Here is a 25,344-nt window from a genome sequence, read left to right as displayed (position 1 = left end):
AATCGGTTTTACAAAAAGGACTTTTCGCCACAGTTCCCTTGCTTAGTTTGAATTCATTGCAAATCTCTAGCCCAGCACAAAGTTCCAGGTGACTGGGAAAAAGTGCAGGTAGCTCCTACATACACACTACTGATCAAAGAAGCGAAGCCCACAGAAGGGGGGACAGAGGTGTACGCATGTGTATAATTACACTCACATGTGCACATTTCTTCTGGTCGATTCAATCTTTTTGTGGGGCAGTGCATACAGGCTGTCCCAGGACGAACTTCAGATATATGCTCTATTCCAAGATAGAGTACATTTATTTGTGGAATTCGTGGCCTTACACACAACTGGTTTAAATCATACTCAACAAACAGGAGACAAAAAGTTGTGCTGAGTAATTCAAACAATGTCTAAAAGACAGAAAATTTTAGTGACAGGAGAGAAATCACAAAAGGGTTCCCACAAGGTTCAATTGTGAGTCCAAACCTATTCCTATGGCAGAAAGACATCTTGAGAAAAATCCGGCTCGCAGGTCGCCCAATGTGGCGTCGAATGTAATAAGACCTGCACCAAGGGACCGAGCGAGGTGGCGCAGTGGTTAGCACACTGGACTCGCATTCGGGAGGACGACGGTTCAATCCCGCGTCCGGCCATCCTGATTTAGGTTTTCCGTGATTTCCCTAAATCGCTTCAGGCAAATGCCGGGATGGTTCCTTTGAAAGGGCACGGCCGACTTCCTTCCCCATCCTTCCCTAATATGTTGAGACTGATGACCTCGCAATTTGGTCTTTTCCCCCGAAATCAACCCAACCCTGCACCAAGGCGCCAAACTACTCATTTCATTTCCATCCCGAAAAAAACCGGTTGAAAGCAATGAGGTAGGTTGAGCTAGAATAAAACGTCGAAGAGGTTGGGTGGGTAAGAGGCACATGTGTGCACCACTAGACCAGAAACAAATGTTCAGTAAATGTGTTCTAGCTCGGAAACCATTCGGAATAGGACATGTATCCAGATGAAGATTTTTCCTTCGAATGATCTTCTTGTGATATCCTTCAATACTGATCATCCCTCCTGAGACATCCTGTAGCAGACGAAGCTGAAAAAATTTGGAAATTTGTGGTAAGGTCTTATGGGACCGAACTGCTCAGGTCATCGGTCCCTAAGCTTACTCATTACGTAGTCTAACTTACCGAAGGACAACACACACACCTATGCCCGAGGGAGCACTCAAACCTCCGACGGGGCAGGGATGAAGTTGAACCGAACAATTTCATACAGGACATTTATAGTCCATAAAGTCGGGAAACTACGACATACTGGCCTATAAAAAACCCCTAAACTACAGCGCATGCGCGGTGCACGAGATTTGCGATATTCTCTCACCCTCTACGTGCAAAGTTTTGGTCCTACAGAAAAAATGAATAGGGCCTTTTTTTTTGTAAGACGTTTAATATAATTTAACGTTGTACTGGGATACGTTTTTGCTAGAGGCCGCAGTTTTCGAGTTATTCAAAGGGAACTTACATAAGCGGCTTCCAAATATGCTCGCCCCCTTCCACCTGTCAGGATTTTTAGGATGATGTTCAGACCACTCCCTCTTACAACTCCACAAAAATTCACTACTACATCGATTATTTCCGATATTAAACCGTTGCTGGTGTTCCTTTTCTGGGTTGTCATTATGTGACCACCTCAGTCACACACTTACAAATTGCAAAATTAACGAATTTATGCAGACTGAAGCGATGAATGAAAATTTGTACCAAGGCCAGAATTCCAAAAGAGGTCTCCTACTGAATAGGCAGATGCGGTAATCACTACGCCACCCTGACACAATGGCTTTGCACAACTGCGTGGAAAGCCACTGTGCAACGGTGGCGTAGTGATTACCGCATCTGCCTTTGTGAGCAGCAGACCCAGGTTCGAGACCCAGTCTTTGCACAAATTTTTATTCGCTGCTTCAGTCTCCATATACCAGGTGTACCGGTCTGAAATGAGCGTTTTTTTGTGAAAGTAAAACACTAATTTTGAACTGAAAAGTTGTTGTTGTTGTGGTCTTCAGTCCTGAGACTGGTTTGATGCAGCTCTCCATGCTACTCTATCCCGTGCAAGCTTCTTCATCTCCCAGTACCTACGGCAACCTACATCCTTCTGAATCTGCTTAGTGTATTCATCTCTTAGTCTCCCTGTACGATTTTTACCCTCCACGCTGCCCTCCAATACTAAATTGGTGATCCCTTGATGTCTCAGAACATGTCCTACCAACCGATCCCTTCTTCTAGTCAAGTTGTGCCACAAACTTCTCCCCAATCCTATTCATTACCTCCTCATTAGTTATATGATCTATCCATCTAATCTTCAGCATTCTTCTGAAGCACCACATTTTGAAAGCTTCTATTCTCTTCTTGTCCAAACTATTTATCGTTCACATTTCACTTCCATACATGGCTACACTCCATACAAATACTTTTGGGAACGACTTCCTGACACTTAAATCTATACTCGATGTTAACAAATTTCTCTTCTTCAGAAACGCTTTCCTTACCATTGCCAGTCTACATTTTATATCCTCTCTACTTCGACCATCATCAGTTATTTTGTTCCCCAAATAGCAAAACTCATTTACTACTTCAAGTGTCTCATTTCCTAATACAATTCCCTCAACATCACCCGACTTAATTCAACTACATTCCATTATCCTCGTTTTGCTTTTGTTGATGTTCATCTTATATCCTCCTTTCAAGACACTGTCCATTCTGTTCAACTGCTCTTCCAAGTCCTTTGCTGTCTCTGACAGAATTACAATGTCATCGGCGAACCTCAAAGTTTTTATTTGTTCTCCATGGATTTTAATACCTACTCCGAATTTTTCTTTTGTTTCCTACATTGCTTGCTCAATATACAGACTGAAAAGTAAAGACATTTTATTCAAAGTACTGACCATTGCTTTCTATACATTTTGACCACCTTTCTGGCAATTTGTGGACACCACGCCAATAGAAATGTTCGTCTTTCGAAGCAAACCAATCAGACACCCAATTTTCGATTTCTTCGTAGGAATCGAAGTGTTCCTCAGCCAATGCGTGTCCCATTGATGAAAACAAATGGTAGTCGGAAGGGGCCAAGTCTGGTGAATACGGCGGGTGGGGTAGCAGCTCCCAGCCAAGTGTTTTGATTGTATCCTGAACCAGTTTTGCTTTGTGTGCAGATCCATTGTCGTGTAAAAAAATTACTTTCCCATTCTTCTGGCCCATTCTGGTCTTTTTTTTTCGAGCAATGCATAGTTCAAATTGATCGTATGTTGTCTGTAGCGATTAGTATTCACAGTTTTACCGGGTTTTAGAAGCTCGTGATACACCACACCTTTCTGATCTCAGCAAACACAGAGCATTGTCTTCTTGCCGAATCGATGTGGTTTTGCAGTCGATGTTGATGGTTGTCCCGGATTAACCCATGATTTTTCCCCTTTATGATTCTTAAAATAAATCCATTTTTCATCGCCAGTAACAATTCGATGCAAAATTGATTTTCTTTCATGTCTTTGAAGCAAAATTTGACAAATAGTTCTTCGGTTTTCCATCTGTCTTTCATTCAGTCCATGTGGCACCCATTTTCCACACTATTGGATCTTTCCCATAGCTTTCAAACGGTCAGAAATTGTTTGTTGCGCAACATTTAACATTGGAGCCATTTGCTTCTGACTTAAAGTATCATCTTCATCCAATATTGCTTGCAATTCGGCGTCTTCGAACCTTTTTGGTGGTCTTCCACGTTCTTCATTTCTTACATCAAAATCATTATTTCTGAACCGTTGAAACCATCTTTTGCACGTTGCTTCTGACAGGGCATGATCACCATTTGCCTCGACAAGCAATCGATGCGACTCTGCAGCACTTTTTTTCAAACGAAAACAAAAAATTAATGCTTTCCGCAAATCATCACTTTCTGGTACAAGATGAAAACATATGATGTTGTTTGTTCCATGACTTGATGTGTACTAAATATCTCTGACAGATGTCATACCAACGAAACAAAAAAAAAAAATTAGGGCTCGTTCACAACAAATGTTCCCTATCGATACATTTGTATCTTAACGCTCATTTCATACCGGTACACCTGGTATACATTACAGATGCCCGGGACTTTAAAAAGTCTCTGAATGCATATATCATTTGCGTAAATTTAAAGTTGGTGTAAATATTACCTCGCAATTTTAACAGCCTGAAACTAACAATTCAATCATTTTGTCTGTGTGGCCTTCTTACTACGAAACTTCCGTGCTTGGAGGGCTTAAAAAAAAAATGGCTCTGAGCACTATGGGACTTAACTGCTGTGGTCATCAGTCCCCTAGAACTTAGAACTAGTTAAACCTAACTAACCTAAGGACATCACAAACATCCATGCCCGAGGCAGGATTCGAACCTGCGACCGTAGCGGTCTTGCGGTTCCAGACTGCAGCGCCTTTAACCGCTCGGCCACTTTGGCCGGCTTCGGAGGTCTTAAGTTGAGGTTGAATTGATAACGTAATAACTTTATGCATAAACGCTACAAAAGTCTTTTTTCTTTAAATACTCTCACGGGAAAGTTGAAACGTTGAAACAGCCGACTAAGCCGGTGGCGCGATAGTCCCTCGTCCCTTCCCTCGATATATGCAGTTCGGTACCAGAGACAATAAAAAAAAAAAAACATAAACAATAGCAATACAAAGGTTGTGTTCTCCAAACACGTGTATCTTATTTATATGTATATTTCCACTATGGATGAGCACATGCAGATGAGGACAAATAGCACGAAAACAATCGCAAAATATTTTCGCGTGACAAAATTAAGACTGCAGATAAAGTGATCCGTTAACTCACCCATCAGAATCATGATGACATCACTTCCTCGCAGATGAGAGTATACACAATAATGCAAGCATTGGTCAAAGAGAATGTCCTGACGTTCTATCAGAAAAGAAGGTTCCGCTAAGAGAAAAGGTAACAAGCACAACTGGCGTACTATCGTTAAAATAAATATTGTACTTAAAACACACTCAAATTTTACAGAACTGAATAAAAGTACCCAGTGGTGATGGCACAGATGTGTCGAACCACGTTTGCGCAAGAAAGCGAAAGGGTATCAGAAGTAATAGGTGTATCGAGAGGGCGGTATGAAAACTTACGAACCGGCAGCCGTGTTGCGTGTGTCGGCGTACGAAACAAACTGAACGTCAGAGGGGACGGTGCCGCAGTTATATGGGGAGGGGGAAGCACCTGGGGGTGGGGGAGAGGTGGGAGGGTGCAAGAGGGCCACAGATTGTCAGAAGGTACATCTACATCTACATACTCCGCAATCCACCATACGGTACCTCGTACCACAACTAGCATCTTCTCTCCCTGTTCCACTCCCAAAAAAGAACGAGGGAAAAATGACTGCCTATATGCCTCTGTACGAGCCCTAACCTCTCTTATCTTTGTGGTGTTTCCGCGAAATAACGCAGATACATGCTACTAAAGACTGTGCGTGAAGGTGATGCGTCTCAACTCTTCCGTATCGTGGGACAGGGCAGTCGGATCGATGAAGGATTTCTTGACATGCGAAAGCCATTCGACTGGATACGACACCAACGATTACAAGGAAAAGAAAAGCGGTGTAAGACGAAATTCGCGACTGGGCTGAGGATTTCTTTAAGGAGGACGTTGCACATTATCATGACTGGTTCAAATGGCTCTGAGCACTATGGGACTTAATATCTATGGTGATCAGTCCCCTAAAGGACATCACACAACACCCAGTCATCACGAGGCAGAGAAAATCCCCGACCCCGCCGGGAATCGAACCCGGGAACGGGAAGCGAGAACGCTACCGCAAGACCACGAGCTGCGTACTATCATGACTGGAGTGTCATCATCAGAGTTAGGAGTAACTTCGGGAATTAGATTAGATTAGATTTACTTTCATTCCAATTGATCCGTAGTGGGGAGGTCCTCCAGGATGTGGAACATGTCAGAAAAAGAACAACACATGACAAATATTTACAACAAAAACAAATAAGCTTATGTACCATTCCACGGGTCCCAAGTGGAATGGTCGTCATTTTTTAATGAACACTACATGAAAGACTCATTTTACAAATACTAATGCACTGAATTTAAAATAAAAAAAGTTTTTTATTTATTTATAAGGTAATAAACATGTAATACAACTACTATAATACTTATTTACAATGAACACATTACTGCACTGAAATTGTGCAGAAGTTATATTGTACTTATACAGGGTGTTTCAAAAATGACTGGTATATTTGAAACGGCAATAAAAACTAAACGAGCAGCGATAGAAATACACCGTTTGTTGCAATATGCTTGGGACAACAGTACATTTTCAGGCGGACAAACTTTCGAAATTACAGTGGTTACAATTTTCAACAACAGATGGCGCTGCAAGTGATGTGAAAGATATAGAAGACAACGCAGTCTGTGGGTGCGCCATTCTGTACGTCGTCTTTCTGCTGTAAGTGTGTGCTGTTCACAACGTGCAAGTGTGCTGTAGACAACATGGTTTATTCCTTAGAACAGAGGATTTTTCTGGTGTTGGAATTCCACCGCCTAGAACACAGTGTTGTTGCAACAAGACGAAGTTTTCAACGGAAGTTTAATGTAACCAAAGGACCGAAAAGCGATACAATAAAGGATCTGTTTGAAAAATTTCAACGGACTGGGAACGTGACGGATGAACATGCTGGAAAGGTAGGGCGACCGCGTACGGCAACCACAGAGGGCAACGCGCAGCTAGTGTAGCAGGTGATGCAACAGCGGCTTCGGGTTTCTGTTCGCCGTGTTGCAGCTGCGGTCCAAATGACGCCAACGTCCACGTATCGTCTCATGCGCCAGAGTTTACACCTCTATCCGTACAAAATTCAAACGCGGCAACCCCTCAGCGCCGCTACCGTAGCTGCACGAGAGACATTCACTAACGATATAGTGCACAGGATTGATGACGGCGATATGCATGTGGGCAGCATTTGGTTTACTGACGAAGCTTATTTTTACCTGGACGGTTTCGTCAATAAACAGAACTGGCGCATATGGGGAACCGAAAAGCTCCATGTTGCAGTCCCATCGTCCCTGCATCCTCAAGAAGTACTGGTCTGGGCCGCCATTTCTTCCAAAGGAATCATTGGGCCATTTTTCAGATCCGAAACGGTTACTGCATCACGCTATCTGGACATTCTTCGTGAATTTGTGGCGGTACAAACTGCCTTAGACGACACTGCGAACACCTCGTGGTTTATGCAAGATGGTGCCCGGCCACATCGCACGGCCGACGTCTTTAATTTCCTGAATGAGTATTTCGATGATCGTGTGATTGCTTTGGGCTATCCGAAACATACAGGAGGCGGCGTGGATTGGCCTCCCTATTCGCCAGACATGAACCCCTGTGACTTCTTTCTGTGGGGACACTTGAAAGACCAGGTGTACCGCCAGAATCCAGAAACAATTGAACAGCTGTAGCAGTACATCTCATCTGCATGTGAAGCCATTCCGCCAGACACGTTGTCAAAAGTTTCGGGTAGTTTCATTCAGAGACTACGCGATATTGTTGCTACGCATGGTGGATATGTGGAAAATATCGTACTATAGAGTTTCCCAGACCGCAGCGCCATCTGTTGTTGAAAATTGTAACTACTGTAATTTCGAAAGTTTGTCCGCCTGAAAATGTACTGTTGTCCCAAGCATATTGCAACAAACGGTGTATTTCTATCGCTGCTCGTTTAGTTTTTATTGCCGTTTCAAATATACCGGTCATTTTTAAACACCCTGTATATATACACACAAATCAGTTGGTGCCCCACGGAAGTGTCAACGGACTCTTGATGTTCGTGCCTTATATTAATGGCCCTGCGCGCTACGTGGGTACCAACTTCAGATTTTTCCCAGATGATTCAGTAATCAAAAATGCAGTACTGTCCGGGAAAAGCTGCACAAATATCGAGTCAGTGCTTTGTAGGAAGTGGTGCGACGACTCGCGACTTACTGCAGAGAGACGTAAAACTATGCTCAGAAGACAAAAGGTAGTATCCTCTGATCCCACAACACATACAAATGCCAGGGTGAAACAATTTATGAGCATATAAAAATGTAAATGTCGTGTGACTAGGGGCTCCCGTCGGGTAGACCGTTCGCCTGGTGCAAGTCTTTCGATTTGGCGCCACTTCGGCGACTTGCGCGTCGATGGGGAAGAGATGATGATGATTAGGACAACACAACACCCGGTACCTGAGCGGAGAAAATCTCAGACCCAGACGGAAATCGAATCCAGGCCCGTAGGGTTGACGTTCTGTCGTGCTGACCACTTTTTTTTTTCATTTGGGTAATATCATAGGCACAGATACTACTACAACGCGGCGCCAACGCATAGAGGGAGACGCCGTGACGTCACAGCTGTGAAGCTACGTGAAGCCGAGGGTAGCCATCTCAGTCCGACCAAAACATTGCTGCTGTAAGCTTGTGTGCATAGGCTTGTCGCTCGCTTTTGGAAGAATTTTTGCGCTATTGTGGTGACTCGTGTGGTGTTCGGGTGTACGAATCGTTCTGATTGTGATGCGAAATCGAGGGGAATAACATATCATGTGTAAGTTGTCTCGTTAAGTGTGATTTTACAACTTCATTGTGAATGAACGTGTGCTACATCGGTACTTGTAGTATAGCGTGTTTTTCTCCTGTACGATTTTAGATTTCCTAAAAATGAAAGTCGGAAAGCTCTGTGGGAGAATGCCGTGAGGAGGAAGAATTGGCGTGCGTCTAAATGGAGCACTATATGTTCTCAGAATTTCCGAGAAGAGGACATAGACCGAACTTCCCTTTCGACAGTAAGGCTCCGAGAAAATGCTGTACCGTCAGTTTTCCCTACACACCCAAAACATTTGCAAAAGGTATGTTAATTCAAAGAATTAAATTCTTAGTTTTCAAGTTCACGTTTCAGTATAATACGTACGTATCGTCGATAATCCAAGTGTTGAGTAACTCACTTTGTCTTCATCATGTACCAAATTAAAAGCTAACACTACATTAACTGGCGTAAAGTATAGGCCTAAACAGGACACTGTGTAGATTTGCCGTTCTATGTACAGTATTTCAGTAAATATTGGTGGTAATGAACAGTGTTTCCCAGTAGTGTAACGTAACTGAAATGTTCCAGTACGTATTACAAACAAGATGTATTTATGGGGCTTTGGAGGGAGGGTACAGCTAACTTAGATTTCAGTTTCTATTATTTAGTTTGTGATACACGTTTATTACTGAATTAACAAAATTGTATCGTTTACATTGAAGACTAGCTATTCGTAATACTACATTAAAAACTATTTTCAATCAGAAGAAACGCGCAATTTCGCCTTTACGAGATTTTATTTTAAACAAAAACTTTGAAACAACCAATCTGATGACGTTACATGCGTATATGGTGCAATTAGCGACTGTAATACACGCAGCGCTATAGCACACTGGCAATGTTTCGGTCAGAGTGTCATGGCAGCGAGCCACGCCCCCATGGCTTCAAAACGTAGTACGGCTGGGATACGTAGCGCCATCTCCCCTTATTCTTACCTCCATGCCCCAACGCAAGCTTGGCAGCCCGGCACAGCGCACTCCAGCGGGCTGTGCAGTTCAACGGAACTGGAGTGTGCCTCGTTCACCTTGTAAGGAGGCTGTTAAGGTTTTTATGTTGGTAACGCCACGTAGCGCTCTGTATGAAAATCACTGACTGCGCTGTGTGCAGCCTGTGGCTGGTTGGCATTGTTGTAATAGTCGCTATTGTAGTGTTGGGCAGTTCGATGTTAACAGCGCGTAGCGTTGCGCAGTTGGAGGTGAGCCGCCAGCAGTGGTGGATGTGGGGAGAGAGATGGCGGAGTTTTGAGAGCGGATGATCTGGACGTGTGTCCATCAGAAAAACGAAATTTGTAAGACTGGATGTCATGAACTGATATATATTATGACTTTTGAACACTATTAAGGTAAATACATTGTTTGTTCTCTATCAAAATCTTTCATTTGCTAACTATCCTTATCAGTAGTTAGTGCCTTCAGTAGTTAGAATCTTTTATTTAGCTGGCATTAGTGGCGCTTGCTGTATTGCAGTAGTTCGAGTAACGAAGATTTTTGTGAGGTAACTGATTTGTGAAAGGTATAGGTTAATGTTAGTCAGCGCCATTCTTTTGTAGGGATTTTTGAAAGTCACATTGCGTTGCGCTAAAAATATTGTCTGTCAGTTTAGTGATGATCAGAATAAGTAAAGAGAGAAATGTCTGAGTACGTTCACTTTTGCTCAGCTGTTTGAAAATCAAATAACGTAAGTGGGTTATCAGCACAGTAATTCGTTAATTTTTCTAAGGGGACGTTTCAACTTCTTAGCTAGATTTCAACCTAGGCAGACGCACTTCCATTATCGGCCCTCAGCCAGTTCTGTAATGTTTGCATCGATTCTCTGAGGAGGGCCCATCAGGCTTACTCAGTGAGAATATGTTGTATTAGTTCAGGGTATTCCATGTTACGAGATTGTAAGTTCATAGCCGCAGCTGCAGTCCTACAAACTACTGAAGACAAGTAATTTCATTGTTGTATGTGTTTCTTGAATAATAATCCTTCTCTTTAACAGTGTGCCGTACCGCATATTATTGCAACCTGGACTCCTTCAGCTCCTATCAACTCGGCCTCCTACTTATTTGCATTTAGTAACGAGCTGAAAACACCCACGCGTTTTGTGCCTCTTAACAGTGAGACATAATAAATTGGTTCGATGCGGATGTGACATGACATCCATTGAAGTTCGTTGTTGATCCTTCCACTCAGTTTTTTTTTATTACAGAGGCCAACCAGCTCTCTGACCGAACACGCTGAGCTACCGTGCCAGCACCACTCAGCTATCGGGGGCGGTCTCTGAAGATATGATATAAAACGATCAGACAGGTTCAGTCGCACGTAAATCATGTAGCACACTTCGGTTTATTCGCAGAATACCCACCCTACAATACTGATCAAGTGTGTGTGTCGGACCCGTACCAAAACAGGACTAGCAGGAGATATTGAACATACAGAGAAGGGCAGCACAAATGGTCACAGTTAAGTTTTGTTTAAATAAACTAGAAGCAGTCTCGATCGCTGAACTTTTTTAATGGTGGCCGGTTTCGATCTTTATATCAGATCATTTTCGGACCATGAATGTCATTTTTTTTTTGGTGTGAAATCTTATGGGACTTAACTGCTGAAGGTCATCAGTCCATAAGCTTACACACTACTTAACCTAAATTATCCTAAGCACAAACACACACACCCATGCCCGAGGGAGGACTCGAACCTCCGCCGGGACCAGCCGCACAGTCCGTGACTGCAGCGCCTGAGACCGCTCGGCTAATCCCGCGCGGCGCACCGCATGGCAATCCTCTTGCCTCCGGCCGACATTCATGGTCCGAAAATGATCTGTTATAAAGATCGAAACCGGTCACCATTAAAAAAGTTAAGCGATCAAGACTGCTTCTAGTTTATTTGTAATAGTAACAGATCGCTGTTTCTCCTATATAAGAACCATGTTCTTTAAAATGTTTAGTTTTGTTTGCTTCTCTCTCCCCCCCCCCCCTCCCCCTCCCACGAGAGTATCAAACAGATGCCGACGAAACTGCGGTGGTGAGTATAGACGTAAATTAACCCGAGAAAGTCTACTTATGACGGGTCTTCAGCAAGTGGTGCAACACATTTTTTTCTGATAGCAGGTTGGTTTTACTCAGTATTCCAACATAGCACATTATTCCCCACTGTTTTGGCTACAAAACCCTACTTTTCAGCATAGACTCCGTTCAGTGCGACGGCATCATCCCATCTTACTGGGAGGGCCTGTATGCCCGCATGGTGCTACTCTTGCTGCATCAATAACCTCCCCATCATCCACGTACTGATTCCCGCAGAGAGCATCCTTCATTGGGCCAAACAGATCGAAGTTACAGTACTGCCATTAAAACTGCTACACCAAGAAGAAATGCAGATGGTAAACAGGAATTCATTGGACAAATATATTATACTACAACTGACATGTGATTACATTTTCACGCAATTTGGGTGCATAGATCCTGAGAAATCAGTACCCAGAGCAACTACCTCTGGCCGTTATAACGGCCTTGATACGCCTGGGCATTGAGTCAAACGGAGCTCGGATCGAGTGTATATGTACAGCTGACCATGCAGCTTCAACACGATACCACAGTTCAAGAGTAGTGACTGGCGTATTGTGACTAACTAGTTGCTCGGTCACACATTGACCAGACGTGTTCAATTGGTGAGAGATCTGGAGAATGTGTTGGCCAGGGCTGCAGTAGAACATTTTCTGTATCCAGAAAGGCCCGCACAGGACGTGCAACACGCGGCCGTGCATTATCTTGCTGAAATATAGGGTTTCGCAGGGATCGAATGGAGGGTAGAGCCACGGGTCGTAACTCATCTGAAATGTAACGTCCACTGCTCAAAGTGCCGTCAATGCGAACAAGAGGTGACCGAGACGAGTAACCAATTGCACCCCATACCACCATGCCGGGTGATACGCCAATATGGCGATGACGAATACACGCTTCCAATGTGCGTTCACCGCGGTGTCGCCAAACACGGATGCGACCATCGTGATGCTGTAAACAGAACCTGGATGCATAAAAAAAAATGACGTTTCACCATTCGTGCAGCCAGGTTCGTCGTCGAGTACACCATCGCAGGCGCTCCTATCTGTGATGCAGCGTCAAAGGTCCGTGCTGCTGCAAACGTCGTCGAACTGTTCGTGCAGATGGTTGTTGTCTTGCAAACGTCCCCATCTGTTCACTCAGGGATCGAGACGTGGCTGCACGATCCGTTACAGCCGTGCGGATAAGATGCCTGTCATCTCGACTGCTAGTGATACAAGACCGTTGGGGTACAGAACGGCGTTCCGTATTACGCTCTTGAACCCACCAATTCCATATTCTGCCAACAGTCATTGGATATCGACCAACGCGAGCAGCAATGTCGCGATACGATAAACCGCATTCGCGATAGGCTACAATCCGACCTTTATCAAAGTCGGAAACGTGATGGTACGCATTTCCCCTCCTTACACGAGGCATCACAACAACGTTTCACCAGGCAACGGCGGTCAGCTGCTGTTTGTGTATGAGAAATCGGTTGGAAACTTTCCTCATGTCAGCACGTTGTAGGTGTCGCCACCGGTGGCAACCTTGTGTGAATGCTCTGGAAAGCTAAACATTTGCATATCACAGCATCTTCTTCCTGTCGGTTAAATTTCGCGTCTGTAGCACGTCATCTTCGTGGTGTAGCAATTTTAACGGCCAGTAGTGTAGAAGGCGAGGGATTTAGTGGCCACACACCTTTTAGTATCCCGACTGCAGGACGAGTGTGTCAGTGCTAGCAACAGAGATGACCAGTTCAGCATGGATGTGTTTGATTGTGATCCGCCGAGCACCCGGAATGAGAGTGTCCGCAAGTTCCAACATTGCAGGAGTGGCAGCGGCGTGCGGCCGGCCGGACAGGTTTGCGCGACCTTCTTGCGACGACGAACAGAGGCCTCGCACAACGACTCACCGTGCTTTTGTTCACTGCCAGCTCACCGAAAACATTCTGCAAGCGCCTATGAGTACCTGCAGTACTCTGGTTTTCCGCCACTAGAAACTCAAAAGACAGCTGTCTGCTTGGAACCGACCTTCGTCACAGACGCCATTTTGAACGCTGCGTATAGCGCCGCCACCTGTGGGAACTTCATGGTACTACACGGGCTGAGGCGGGAATATTCCACGATGTCCCACAAAAAAATTCCGCACTGTTTCAACAGAAATTGGCCGAGAAAAAAAAGGGTTCCATTACGCCCCTCGTACTTTCTTGTACCTTACAGAATTACAGAGCGATCGGCAAACCTCTAGGTTTTATTTCTACTCCCTGAACTAGAATTCTTCCTTCAAATTTTTCTTTGGCTTCCTATACTTCTTGCTCAATGTCCAGATTGAATCACATTGGGGATAAGTTGTAACACGTGTATATTTCTATTGTCTATTGTCAAACCACAATTTATGAAAGACGTTTATATTTTATTAATAGGATTAAGTAGGAATAATTAATATTTGTCATTTTGGGAATAATTGTGGCAGCAGGGAATGTCTGGACCAAAGTATTGCTGGCGTGAGACGCCGCACATTGTTATAATTTTAAAAAGAGCGGGAGAGACCGCGTACGGATACATTTTAAGAAAAGAGCGGGAAAGACCGCGCATTGATACATTTTGTGATGGTAGCAGGGATTGTTTGCACCAGAAAGCATTGTTGGCAGGAGAGGTCGCACTTTAGCGTTCGTAGGAAGTCAGTAGTAAGCGAGAAGTGAAGCGAGTCGGTAGCAGGTCTGAAGCGAGAGGTTGAGAGGAGCGGTGTGCCTGCCAGCCACCAGCTGTGACTTACAAGAGATTATAAACGGATGTACAGAGACATCAGCTAACTATTATCATAAGAGGAACTAATATTATTGAATTATTTTTTTTTTTGAGAAACTCAAGACTAGTGCAGGTATATTTGCGCAATGCTGGCTGTAAGATTATTGTAAAAAGTAAGTCCTATTTGAACATTTGTAAAATCATTTCATTACTAACAGTAATATTTGAAGAATCGTTTTCAGAATATAATTAATTTTTGCCAGCAATATTGCATTACTGATTAAAATCCATCCCAAAAACCATCAACGAAAACTTTGCAAAATTTTATTGTTGTCAAGAAAAAGTTTAATTAATTTGACTGAAGTTACGTAATTCATAGTTAAAGAATAACGTCAGCTTTGTTAATAAATACAGCCACTTATTATGAAAGCCCATCAGCAGCTAATAGAGTATAGTAAACCAGAGTAAGTACATTCATGTCGCAGTTCGATGTAGCAGTCAGATGGCGACCCAATACCAGTAAAAAAGGTAAGGAACAGTTTTGGGCTATTGTAGGTAACGACTGAGGGCCACGACGACGACACATTATATGTTTCGTCGAAATAATCAGAAAATAACTTTTTAATAAGCAGCAATTAAATTTGTATGCGAAGATTGAAAAAGAGAATAAATTTAAAAGGGAAGATTTCATTTGTTATTATTAAGCAAGAGCTAGAACTCCCAAGGTAAGGTTTCATAGGTTATTGTAGAAGGGAAGGTTGCGTAACAAAAGAGATATAGAGGAGACGGGAAGGTTTCAAGGCTACAGCCCTGTGTCAGTCCCTTCTAGACCACTCCTCCCCTTTCATATCGTTCGACTCTTATAAGTTCAGTCCGGTTTCTGTACAATTTGTAGATAATCTTTCGCTCCCTGAATGTTATTCCTGCGCTCCCTTCAGAATTTAAAAGAGTGAATTCAAGTCAATCTGGGAAAATATTTCTATAAATCGTCATATGCTATAAACGCTAACTAACTAACGTAAGTTGGGCTTCACTCAATCGATCTTCTACACTAAGTCGAATGGTCAGTATTGAGTCGAGTGTTACTATTTCTCGCGAACTCAAACTGACCTCCCCAAAAGTCTGCTTCTACCATTTTTATCCATTATTCTGTAAATAATTGTCGATAATATTTTACAACCACAACTTAGTACATAGTGTCGGAAGTTCCATGCGGCTTTTCGCGGATGATGCTGTAGTATACAGAGAAGTTGCAGCATTAGAAAATTGCAGCGAAATGCAGGAAGATCTGCAGCGGATAGGCACTTGGTGCAGGGAGTGGCAACTGACCCTTAACATAGACAAATGTAATGTATTGCGAATACATAGAAAGAAGGACCCTTTATTGTATGATTATATGATAGCGGAACAAACACTGGTAGCAGTTGCTACTGTAAAATATCTGGCAATATGCGTATGGAACGAATGGTTCATTTGGCTCTGAACACTATGCGGCTTAACTGGTGAGGTCATCAGTCCCCTAGAACTTAGAACTACTTAAACCTAACTAACCTAAGGACATCACACACATCCATGCCCGAGGCAGGATTCGAACCTGCGACCGTAGCGGTCGCGCGGTTCGAGACTGTAGCACCTAGAACCGCTCGGCCACTCCGGCCGGCTGCGTACGGAACGATTTGAAGTGGAATGATCATATAAAAGTAATTGTTGGTAAGGCGGGTGCCAGGTTGAGATTCATTGGGAGAGTCCTTAGAAAAACACTCGTTCGACCTATACTTGAGTATTGCTCATCAGTGTGGGATCAGTACCAGATCGGGTTGACAGAGGAGATAGAGAAGATCCAAAGAGGAGTGGAGCGTTTCGTCACAGGGTTATTTGGTAACCGTGATAGCGTTACGGAGATGTTTAGCAAACTCGAGTGGCAGACTCTGCAAGAGAGGCGCTCTGCATCGCGGTGTAGCTTGCTGTGCAGGTTTCGAGAGGGAGCGTTTCTGGATGAGGTATCGAATATATTGCTTCCCCCTACTTATACCTCCCGAGGAGATCACGAATGTAAAAATTAGAGAGATTCGAGCGCTCACGGAGGCTTTCCGGCAGTCGTTCTTCCCGCGAACCATACGCGACTGGAACAGGAAAGGGAGGTAATGACAGTGGCAAGTTGGATGGCTTGCGGAGTATAGATGTAGATGAAGATGTAGTCAGGAGGTAGTTCGATAATTTCCACATCTGTCAGAGGCTACGAGTAACTTTAACAGTATCAGTTTCATTTGGTTAATAACGTGTCATCTACGTTTTGTGCCGTGGGTTATTTCATCTGTGAATGTAGCACTCACCCAAGATGACTTAACGTAACAACTACAGGGACAAAAGACGGGAGACGTCTGTCTGCTCCACCACAGATGAAAAGATTTGGCGGGTGGTTTTTTGCTGAGTCGCGTCCATACATCGCTACGTCTGCACGCTATTCTATCGCGGCTCTCTTCGATCGTTTAACCCCTTCCTCCGCGTCTGCGGTTCCCCGGAAATACGACACAGAATGGTAGCGTTCTTTCTGTGTGTGTGTGTGTGTGTGTGTGTGTGTGTGTGTGTGTGTGTGTGTGGGACGATGCGGCGACGTCAAAGGCGCCACGTCTAGGTTCGGATGACAAAAGAGGATCACAGAATGTCTGGTCGAAGGGTGGTAGGCAGAAGAGGGAAAGCTGAGAGAGAGAGAGAGAGAGAGAGAGAGAGAGAGAGAAAGAGAGAGAGAGGCAGTATGGAATGGAAGGGGCCATGGGTGTACAAGCTGATTCTTATTAAAGTTTAAAAACCTTGGAAGCGACGCAGATGGCCAGGGATAAGTAATTTAATACAAGACACGTGGGGCAGCAAATGACGGGAAGTACCCTACAAATGGATGCGAAATAAGATTTTCACTCTGATGCGGAGTGTGCGCTGATATGAAACTTCCTGGCAGATTAAAACTGTGTGCCGGATCGAGACTCGAACTCGGGACCTTTGCCTTTCGCGGGCAAGTGTTGTACCGAATGACCTACCTAAGTACGACTCACGACCCTCCCTCACAGCTTTACTTCCGCCATTACCTCATCTCCTACCTTCCAAACTTCACAGAAGCTCTCCTGTGTCAGTTGGTAGAGCACTTGCTGGCGAACGGCTGCTGCGGTCAGCAACGCCTATACAGGTTGTTACAAATAGGTACGGCCAAACTTTCAGGAAACATTCCTCACACACAAATAAAGAAAATATGTTATGTGGACATGTGTCCGGAAACGCTTACTTTCCATGTTAGAGCTCATTTTAGTTCTTCCACCTACGCTCAATGGAGCACGTTATCATGATTTCATACGGGATACTCTACCTGTGCTGCTAGAACATGTGCCTTTACAAGTACGACACAACATGTGGTTCATGCACTATGGAGCTCCTGCACATTTCAGTCCAAGTGTTCGTACGCTTCTGAACAACAGATTCGGTGACCGATGGATTGGTAGAGGCGGACCAATTCCGTGGCCTCCACGTTCTCCTGACCTCAACCCTCTTGACTTTCACTTATGGGGGCATTTGAAAGCTCTTGTCTACACAACACCGGTACCAAATGTAGAGACTCTTCGTGGTCGTATTGTGGACGGCTGTGATACAATACGTCATTCCCCAGGGCTGCATCAGCGCATCAGGGATTCCATGCGACGGAGGGTGGATGCATGTATCTTCGCTAACGGAGGACATTCTGAACATTTCCTGTAACAAAGTGTTTGAAGTCACGCTGGTACGTTCTGTTGCTGTGTGTTTCCATTCCATGATTAATGTGATTTGAAGAGAAGTAATAAAATGAGCTGTAACATGGAAAGTAAGCGTTTCCGGACACATGTCCACATAACATATTTTCTTCCTTTGTGTGTGAGGAATGTTTCCTGAAAGTTTGGCCGTACCTTTTTGTAACACCCTATATAAGACAACAGCGTCTGGCGCAGTTGGTAGGTTGCTGCTGCTAAAATGGCACGTTATCAAGATTTAAGCGAGGTTGAATGTAGTGATGTAGTCGGCGCACGAGCGATGGGACACAGCATCAACAAGGTAGTGTGTATTTAGGAGCTACCTGCACTTTTTCCCAGTCACCTGGAACTTTGTGCTGGGCTAGAGATTTGCAATGAATTCAAACTAAGCAAGGGAACTGTGGCGAAAAGTCCTTTTTGTAAAACCGATTGGGATTCCATCTGGATGCAGCGACTTTTAGCTACTTTTCAACGCCAGGAACAACGGAAAAAGCAAGCGAAATTCAGAAGAACGAGAAATCCCAAAGATTGGCTAAAATTTATAGACGCGCGAAATTTGGCACGGACTTCAATGCGAGACGTCTTTAATAGGTTCCACAACGAAACATTGTCTCGAAATTTGGTAGAAAACCCGAAGAAACTCTGGTCGTATGTAAAGTACACAAGCGGCAAGACGCAGTCAATACCTTCGCTGCGCTGTGCCGATGGTACTGTTACCATCGACTGTGCCGCTGAAGCGGAGTTACTGAACGCATTTTTCCGAAATTCCTTCACCAGGGAAGACGAATGGAATACTCCTGAATTTGAAACACGAACAGCTGCTGAGTTTCTTAGAAGTAGATACCTTAGGGGTTGCGAAGCAACTCAAATCGCTTGACACGGCAGGTCTTCAGGTCCAGATTGTATACCGATTAGGTTCCTTTCAGATTACGCTGATACAATAGCTCCCTACTTAGCAATCATATACAACCGCTCGCTCACCGATAGATCTGTACCTACAGATTGGAAAATTGCGCAGGTCGCACCAGTGTTTAAGAAGGGTAGTAGGAGTAATCCATCGAACTACAGACCTATATCATTGACTTCGGTTTGAAGTAGGGTTTTGGAGCATATACTGTATTCAAACATTATGAAGCACCTCGAAGGGAACGATCTATTGATACGTAATCAGCATGGTTTCAGAAAACATCCTTCTTGTGCAACGCAGCTAGCTCTTTCAAAATGGCTCTGAGCACTATGGGACTTAACATCTGTGGTCATCAGTCCCCTAGAACTTAGAACTACTTAAACCTAACTAACCTAAGGACATTACACACATCCATGCCCGAGGCAGGATTCGAACCTGCGACCGTAGCGGTCGCGCGGTTCCGGACTGTAGCGCCTAGAACCGTTCGGCCACCTCGGCCGGCACGCTTTTTATCAGACAGTTGATATCCAGCAGCTGATCGCGGTAATGATTGTGACTACGCGACGTGAATCAAGAACCTGAAGAGTTGTTACTGAAACGGCCTGTTGAAGGTTATGGGCGGAAGTGGTGGAGCAATACCGCGCTACGTGGGTATCGGTATTGTAATAGCTGATCAGTTTTAGGAAGCGAAACGATCGTACGTGAGCCTTCCGGGAGTTAGGCAACCAATCTGGCACGCTAGCGCAGCGAGTGGTCTGAATCGCAGGCGCCTGTCCCGGTCACGGGTGGTGCTGATGAGACATGTTGCACGGTCGTGGGAGGAGCATCTGCTGGCCGCTCAGTGTGTGTATGTCTGTGTGTGTGTGTGTTGGGGGGGAGGGGCAGTGTGAGGATCAGGGGGGGGGGGGGGGGAAGGGGTTAGTGTGGCGGTGACTGGGGTCGCCGGCGCGAGGGAGTAGGGTAGGGAAGCGGCGCGCGAATCGATTCTGCGGGAGTTGGACCGGGCCGCAGAACTGCCTGCCACTTGTTGCTGGGTGCTGCGCAGGCTGCAGAGCTTCAGGGGCTGCACGGTACGTGCAGTCGCAACAGTATGGAGAATGCTGCAAGTGGCATTGGCGGGACGGGGAAGGGGGGGGGGGGGGAATCGAGGGGGTTGCAGAAGAAGTTGTACAGCAAGTACAGAAAAGGGCAGTTCCATATTTTGTCTTCTGATACAAAAAGACGGCAACGGCCTTGCCGGAGTAGATACACCGGTTCCCGTGAGATCACCGAAGTTAAGCGCTGTCGGGCGTGGTCGGCACTTGGATGGGTGACCATCCGGGCGGCCATACGCTGTTGCCATTTTTCGGGGTGCACTTTGCCTCGTGATGCCAATTGAGGAGCTACTCGACCGAGTAGTAGCGGCTTCGGTCAAGAATACCATCTTACGACCGGGAGAGCGGTGTGCTGACCCCACGTCCCTCTTATCCACATCATCCACCGAGGATGACACGGCGTTCGGATGCTCCCGACTCGTGGGCTGAAGACGGAGTGATATAAAAAGACACAACTGAGTGAAGAACTAAGATTGTTTTTTTTATTTCTTATTTTACATCATTCTTACGATCAGTTTGCTGCATCCCGCACGAATTCCGCTCCTGCGCTAGCCACTAAGAGATGCATTCAAGTTCTAAGGCCTCCGATTTTTTTTTCTCCAGACTGGAAAGAGATAGAAACATGCGCATTGTTTTAAAATGAGGCCGCTTTCATTGTCAATACATCTCAGAGATGGCAGCACCGTACGGCAGATGGAATTTTACCGCCAGCGGCGAGAATGAGAACTGTTTTAAATACTTAAAATGATGACGTTTTCCTTACTTGAACAGCGTGCAATCATTCGTTTTCTGAATTTGCGTGGTGCGAAACCAACTGAAATCCGTGAAACCAACTGAAATTCATCGACAGTTGAAGGAGACATGTGGTGATGGAGTTATGGATGTGTCGAAAGTGTGTTCGTGGGTGCGACAGTTTAATGAAGGCAGAACATCGTGTGACAACAAACCAAAACAACCTCGGGCTCGTACAAGCCGGTATGACGACATTATCGAGAAAGTGGAGAGAATTGTTTTGGGGGATCGCCAAATGACTGTTGAACAGATCGCCTCCAGAGATGGCATTTCTGTGGGTTCTGTGCACACAATCCTGCATGACGATCCGAAAATGCGAAAAGTGTCAACCACGAATGCTGACGGACGACCACACGGCTGCCCGTGTGGCACGTTGCCGAGCAATGTTGACGCGCAACGACAGCACGAATGGGACTTTCTTTTCGTCGGTTGTGACAATGGATGAGACGTGGATGCCATTTTTCAATCCAGAAACAAAGCGCCAGTCAGCTCAATGGAAGCACACAGATTCACCGCCACCAAAAAAATTTCGGGTAACTGCCAGTGCTGAAAAAATGATGGTGTCCATGTTCTGGGACAGCGAGGGTATAATCCTTACCCATTGCGTTCTAAAGGGCACTACGGTAACAGGTGCATCCTACGAAAATGGTTTGAAGAACAAATTCCTTCCTGCACTGCAACAAAAACGTCCGGGAAGGGCTGCGCGTGTGCTGTTTCACCGAGACAACGCACCCGCACATCGAGCTAACGTTACGCAACAGTTTCTTCGTGATAACAACTTTGAAGTGATTCCTCATGCTCCCTACTCACCTGACCTGGCTCCTAGTGACTTTTGGCTTTTTCCAACAATGAAAGACACTCTCCGTGGCCGCACATTCACCAACCGTGCTGCTATTGCCTCAGCGATTTTCCAGTGGTCAAAACAGGCTCCTGAAGAAGCCTTCGCCGCTGCCATGGAATCATGGCGTCAACGTTGTTAAAAATGTGTATGTCTGCAGGGCTATTACGTCGAGAGGTAACGCCAGTTTCATCGATTTCGAATGAGTAGTTAATTAGAAAAAAAATCGGACGCCTTAGGACTTGAATGCACCTCGTATATCTCAGAGTAGCATTTCACGTTATCTATTATCTGTTTTGGAATCCGAATCTCCGCTCCCCACGTACCCCCCCCCCCCCCCCCCCCCCTCAACCACTCACGCCCCACTTTTTACCCTCCACACCTCCCTCTAGTACAGTGGTCACCAACCTTTCTTAGATCATTAACCCTGAGTGCAATTAGACATTAGCTTCTACCACAGCTTCCCCTCCCATTCCCCCACTATGGGTCTTGTTGTCCACACTCTCTATCCCCATAGTATCACCATATTTAGCACCTAACTAAACTGTAGACTCAAACACTTTTGTTTACAACGGAACCTCCCCATCGCACCCCCCTCAGATTTAGTTATAAGTTGGCACAGTGGATAGGCCTTGAAAAACTGAACACAGATCAATCGAGAAAACAGGAAGAAGTTGTGTGGAACTATGAAAAAAAAAGCAAAATATACAAACTGAGTAGTCCATGGGCAAGATAAGCAAAATCAAGTATAGGATGAGCTGAGGAGCGTCGTGGTCCCGTGGTTAGCGTTGAGCAGCTGCGGATCGAGAGGTCCTTGGTTCAAGTCTGCCCTCGAATGAAAATTTTATTTTTTTATTTTCAGACAATTATCAAAGTTCAGGCACTCACACATAATCAACTTCGCTCTCCAAAATTCCAGTACATGTTCAGATTTGCTTCGACATATGGAGGATTTGACGGTCTACACACGGAAAAATTTTAAAACGTTAAAAACATATGTTTTGACAGAGCACAGGGAAAACTGTGCGACTGTGAAACTGTTGCATTCATTTGTTGCACTTTATGTGACAAACTCTTATCTTTTCATCACTTTTTTGGGAGTGATTATCACATCCACAAGAAAACCTATATCGGGCAAGGTAGAAGAATCTTTTTACCCATTCGCCAAGTGTACAAGTTAGGTGGGTCGACAACATACTCCTGTCATGTGACGCACATGCCGTCACCAGTGTCGTATAGAATATATCAGACGTGTTTTCCTGTGGAGGAATCGGTTGACCTATGACCTTGCGATCAAATGTTTTCGGTTCCCATTGGAGAGGCATGTCCTTTCATCTACTAATCGCACGGTTCTGCGGTGCGGTCGCGAAACACAGACACTAAGCTTATTATAGTGAACAGAGACGTCAATGAACGAACGGACAGATCATAACTTTGCGAAAATAAAGAACGGAAACTTTTCACTCGAGGGAAGACTTGAACCAAGGGCTTCTCGATCCGCAGCTGCTCACGCTAACCACAGGACCATGGCGCTCCTAAGCTCACAGTATCCTTGATGTTGCCTATCTTGCGCATGGACTACTCAGCTTGTATATTTTGCTTATTTTTTTCATAGTTCCACACAACTTCTTCCTGTTTTCTCCATTGATCTGTGTTCAGTTTTTCAAGCCCTATCCACTGTGCCAACTTATAACTAAATCTGAGGGGGGTGCGATGGGGAGGTTCCCTTGTTAGTACCATGCAAGTTATTGCCTGTTGTGTTAACACCTGTCATACTGTCCCTTCCTCTAGTCAGTGTTTCCTGTGGTTTCTTTCTTCGCCGTTTCTGCAGAAAACCTTCCCATTTCTCATTTAATCAGTACACTTAATTTTCAACATACTTCTACAGTACCACATCTCAAACGCTGTGATATTCTTGTTTTCTGACATTCCCAGAGTCCACGATTCACTTCTCTGCAGAACTATGTTCTGAACGTATGGAAGGCAATCAAAAAGTTTTTGTTCGAAGGCCGTAGAGTCGAAAATCGGTATGCAACTCAGGCAAAATCGCCGTAAGCATTGATGCAATCATTCCACCGACGCTCAAAGTTGAAGATACCTGTTCATTAAGACACCGCGCCCTGCTGCGTGAAGAAGTCCGTAACTAGAATGAGAGTTTCACTCTGCAGCGGAGTGTGCGCTGATATGAAACTTCCTGGCAGATTAAAACTGTGTGCCCGACCGAGACTCGAACTCGGGACCTTTGCCTTTCGCGGGCAAGTGCTCTACCAACTGAGCTACCCAAGCACGACTCACGCCCGGTACTCACAGCTTTACTTCTGCCAGTACCTCGTCTCCTACCTTCCAAACTTTACAGAAGCTCTCCTGCGAACCTTGCAGAACTAGCACTCCTGAAAGAAAGGATATTGCGGAGAGATGGCTTAGCCACAGCCTGGGGGATGTTTCCAGAATGATATTTTCACTCTGCAGCGGAGTGTGCGCTGATATGAAACTTCCTGGCAGATTAAAACTGTGTGCCCGACCGAGACTCGAACTCGGGACCTTTGCCTTTCGCGGGCAAGTGCTCTACCAACTGAGCTACCCAAGCACGACTCACGCCCGGTACTCACAGCTTTACTTCTGCCAGTACCTCGTCTCCTACCTTCCAAACTTTACAGAAGCTCTCCTGCGAACCTTGCAGAACTAGCACTCCTGAAAGAAAGGATATTGCGGAGAGATGGCTTAGCCACAGCCTGGGGGATGTTTCCAGAATGATATTTTCACTCTGCAGCGGAGTGTGCGCTGATATGAAACTTCCTGGCAGATTAAAACTGTGTGCCCGACCGAGACTCGAACTCGGGACCTTTGCCTTTCGCGGGCAAGTGCTCTACCAACTGAGCTACCCAAGCACGACTCACGCCCGGTACTCACAGCTTTACTTCTGCCAGTACCTCGTCTCCTACCTTCCAAACTTTACAGAAGCTCTCCTGCGAACCTTGCAGAACTAGCACTCCTGAAAGAAAGGATATTGCGGAGAGATGGCTTAGCCACAGCCTGGGGGATGTTTCCAGAATGATATTTTCACTCTGCAGCGGAGTGTGCGCTGATATGAAACTTCCTGGCAGATTAAAACTGCCCGCATCTCGTGGTCGTGCGGTAGCGTTCTCGCTTCCCACGCCCGGGTTCCCGGGTTCGATTCCCGGCGGGGTCAGGAATTTTCTCTGCCTCGTGATGGCTGGGTGTTGTGTGCTGTCCTTAGGTTAGTTAGGTTTAAGTAGTTCTAAGTTCTAGGGGACTTATGACCACAGCAGTTGAGTCCCATAGTGCTCAGAGCCATTTGAAGCCAAGATTAAAACTGTGTGCCCGACCGAGACTCGAACTCGGGACCTTTGCCTTTCGCGGGCAAGTGCTCTACCAAGCACTTGCCCGCGAAAAGCAAAGGTCCCGAGTTCGAGTCTCGGTCGGGCACACAGTTTTAATCTGCCAGGAAGTTTCAAGTCCGTAACTGCTTGTCGCACATCCTAGTCCCATAGGGACCGGCGACCC

The 25,344-nt window shown here is 45.3% G+C and overlaps 1 pseudogene; it reads left to right on the top strand.

The window, feature by feature from the left end:
* Window positions 1-20,318: 20,318 nt before the first annotated feature.
* Window positions 20,319-20,436, top strand: LOC124554338 (annotated as a pseudogene).
* The last annotated feature ends 4,908 nt before the right edge of the window (window positions 20,437-25,344 follow it).

The sequence above is a fragment of the Schistocerca americana genome, chromosome 11 (genome assembly GCF_021461395.2).
Source record: "Schistocerca americana isolate TAMUIC-IGC-003095 chromosome 11, iqSchAmer2.1, whole genome shotgun sequence".
In the NCBI taxonomy this organism is placed as follows: Eukaryota; Metazoa; Arthropoda; class Insecta; order Orthoptera; family Acrididae; genus Schistocerca; species Schistocerca americana.
The sequence above is the reverse complement of the archived record's forward strand: the minus strand, read 5'-3'. Positions and strand labels throughout refer to the sequence as shown.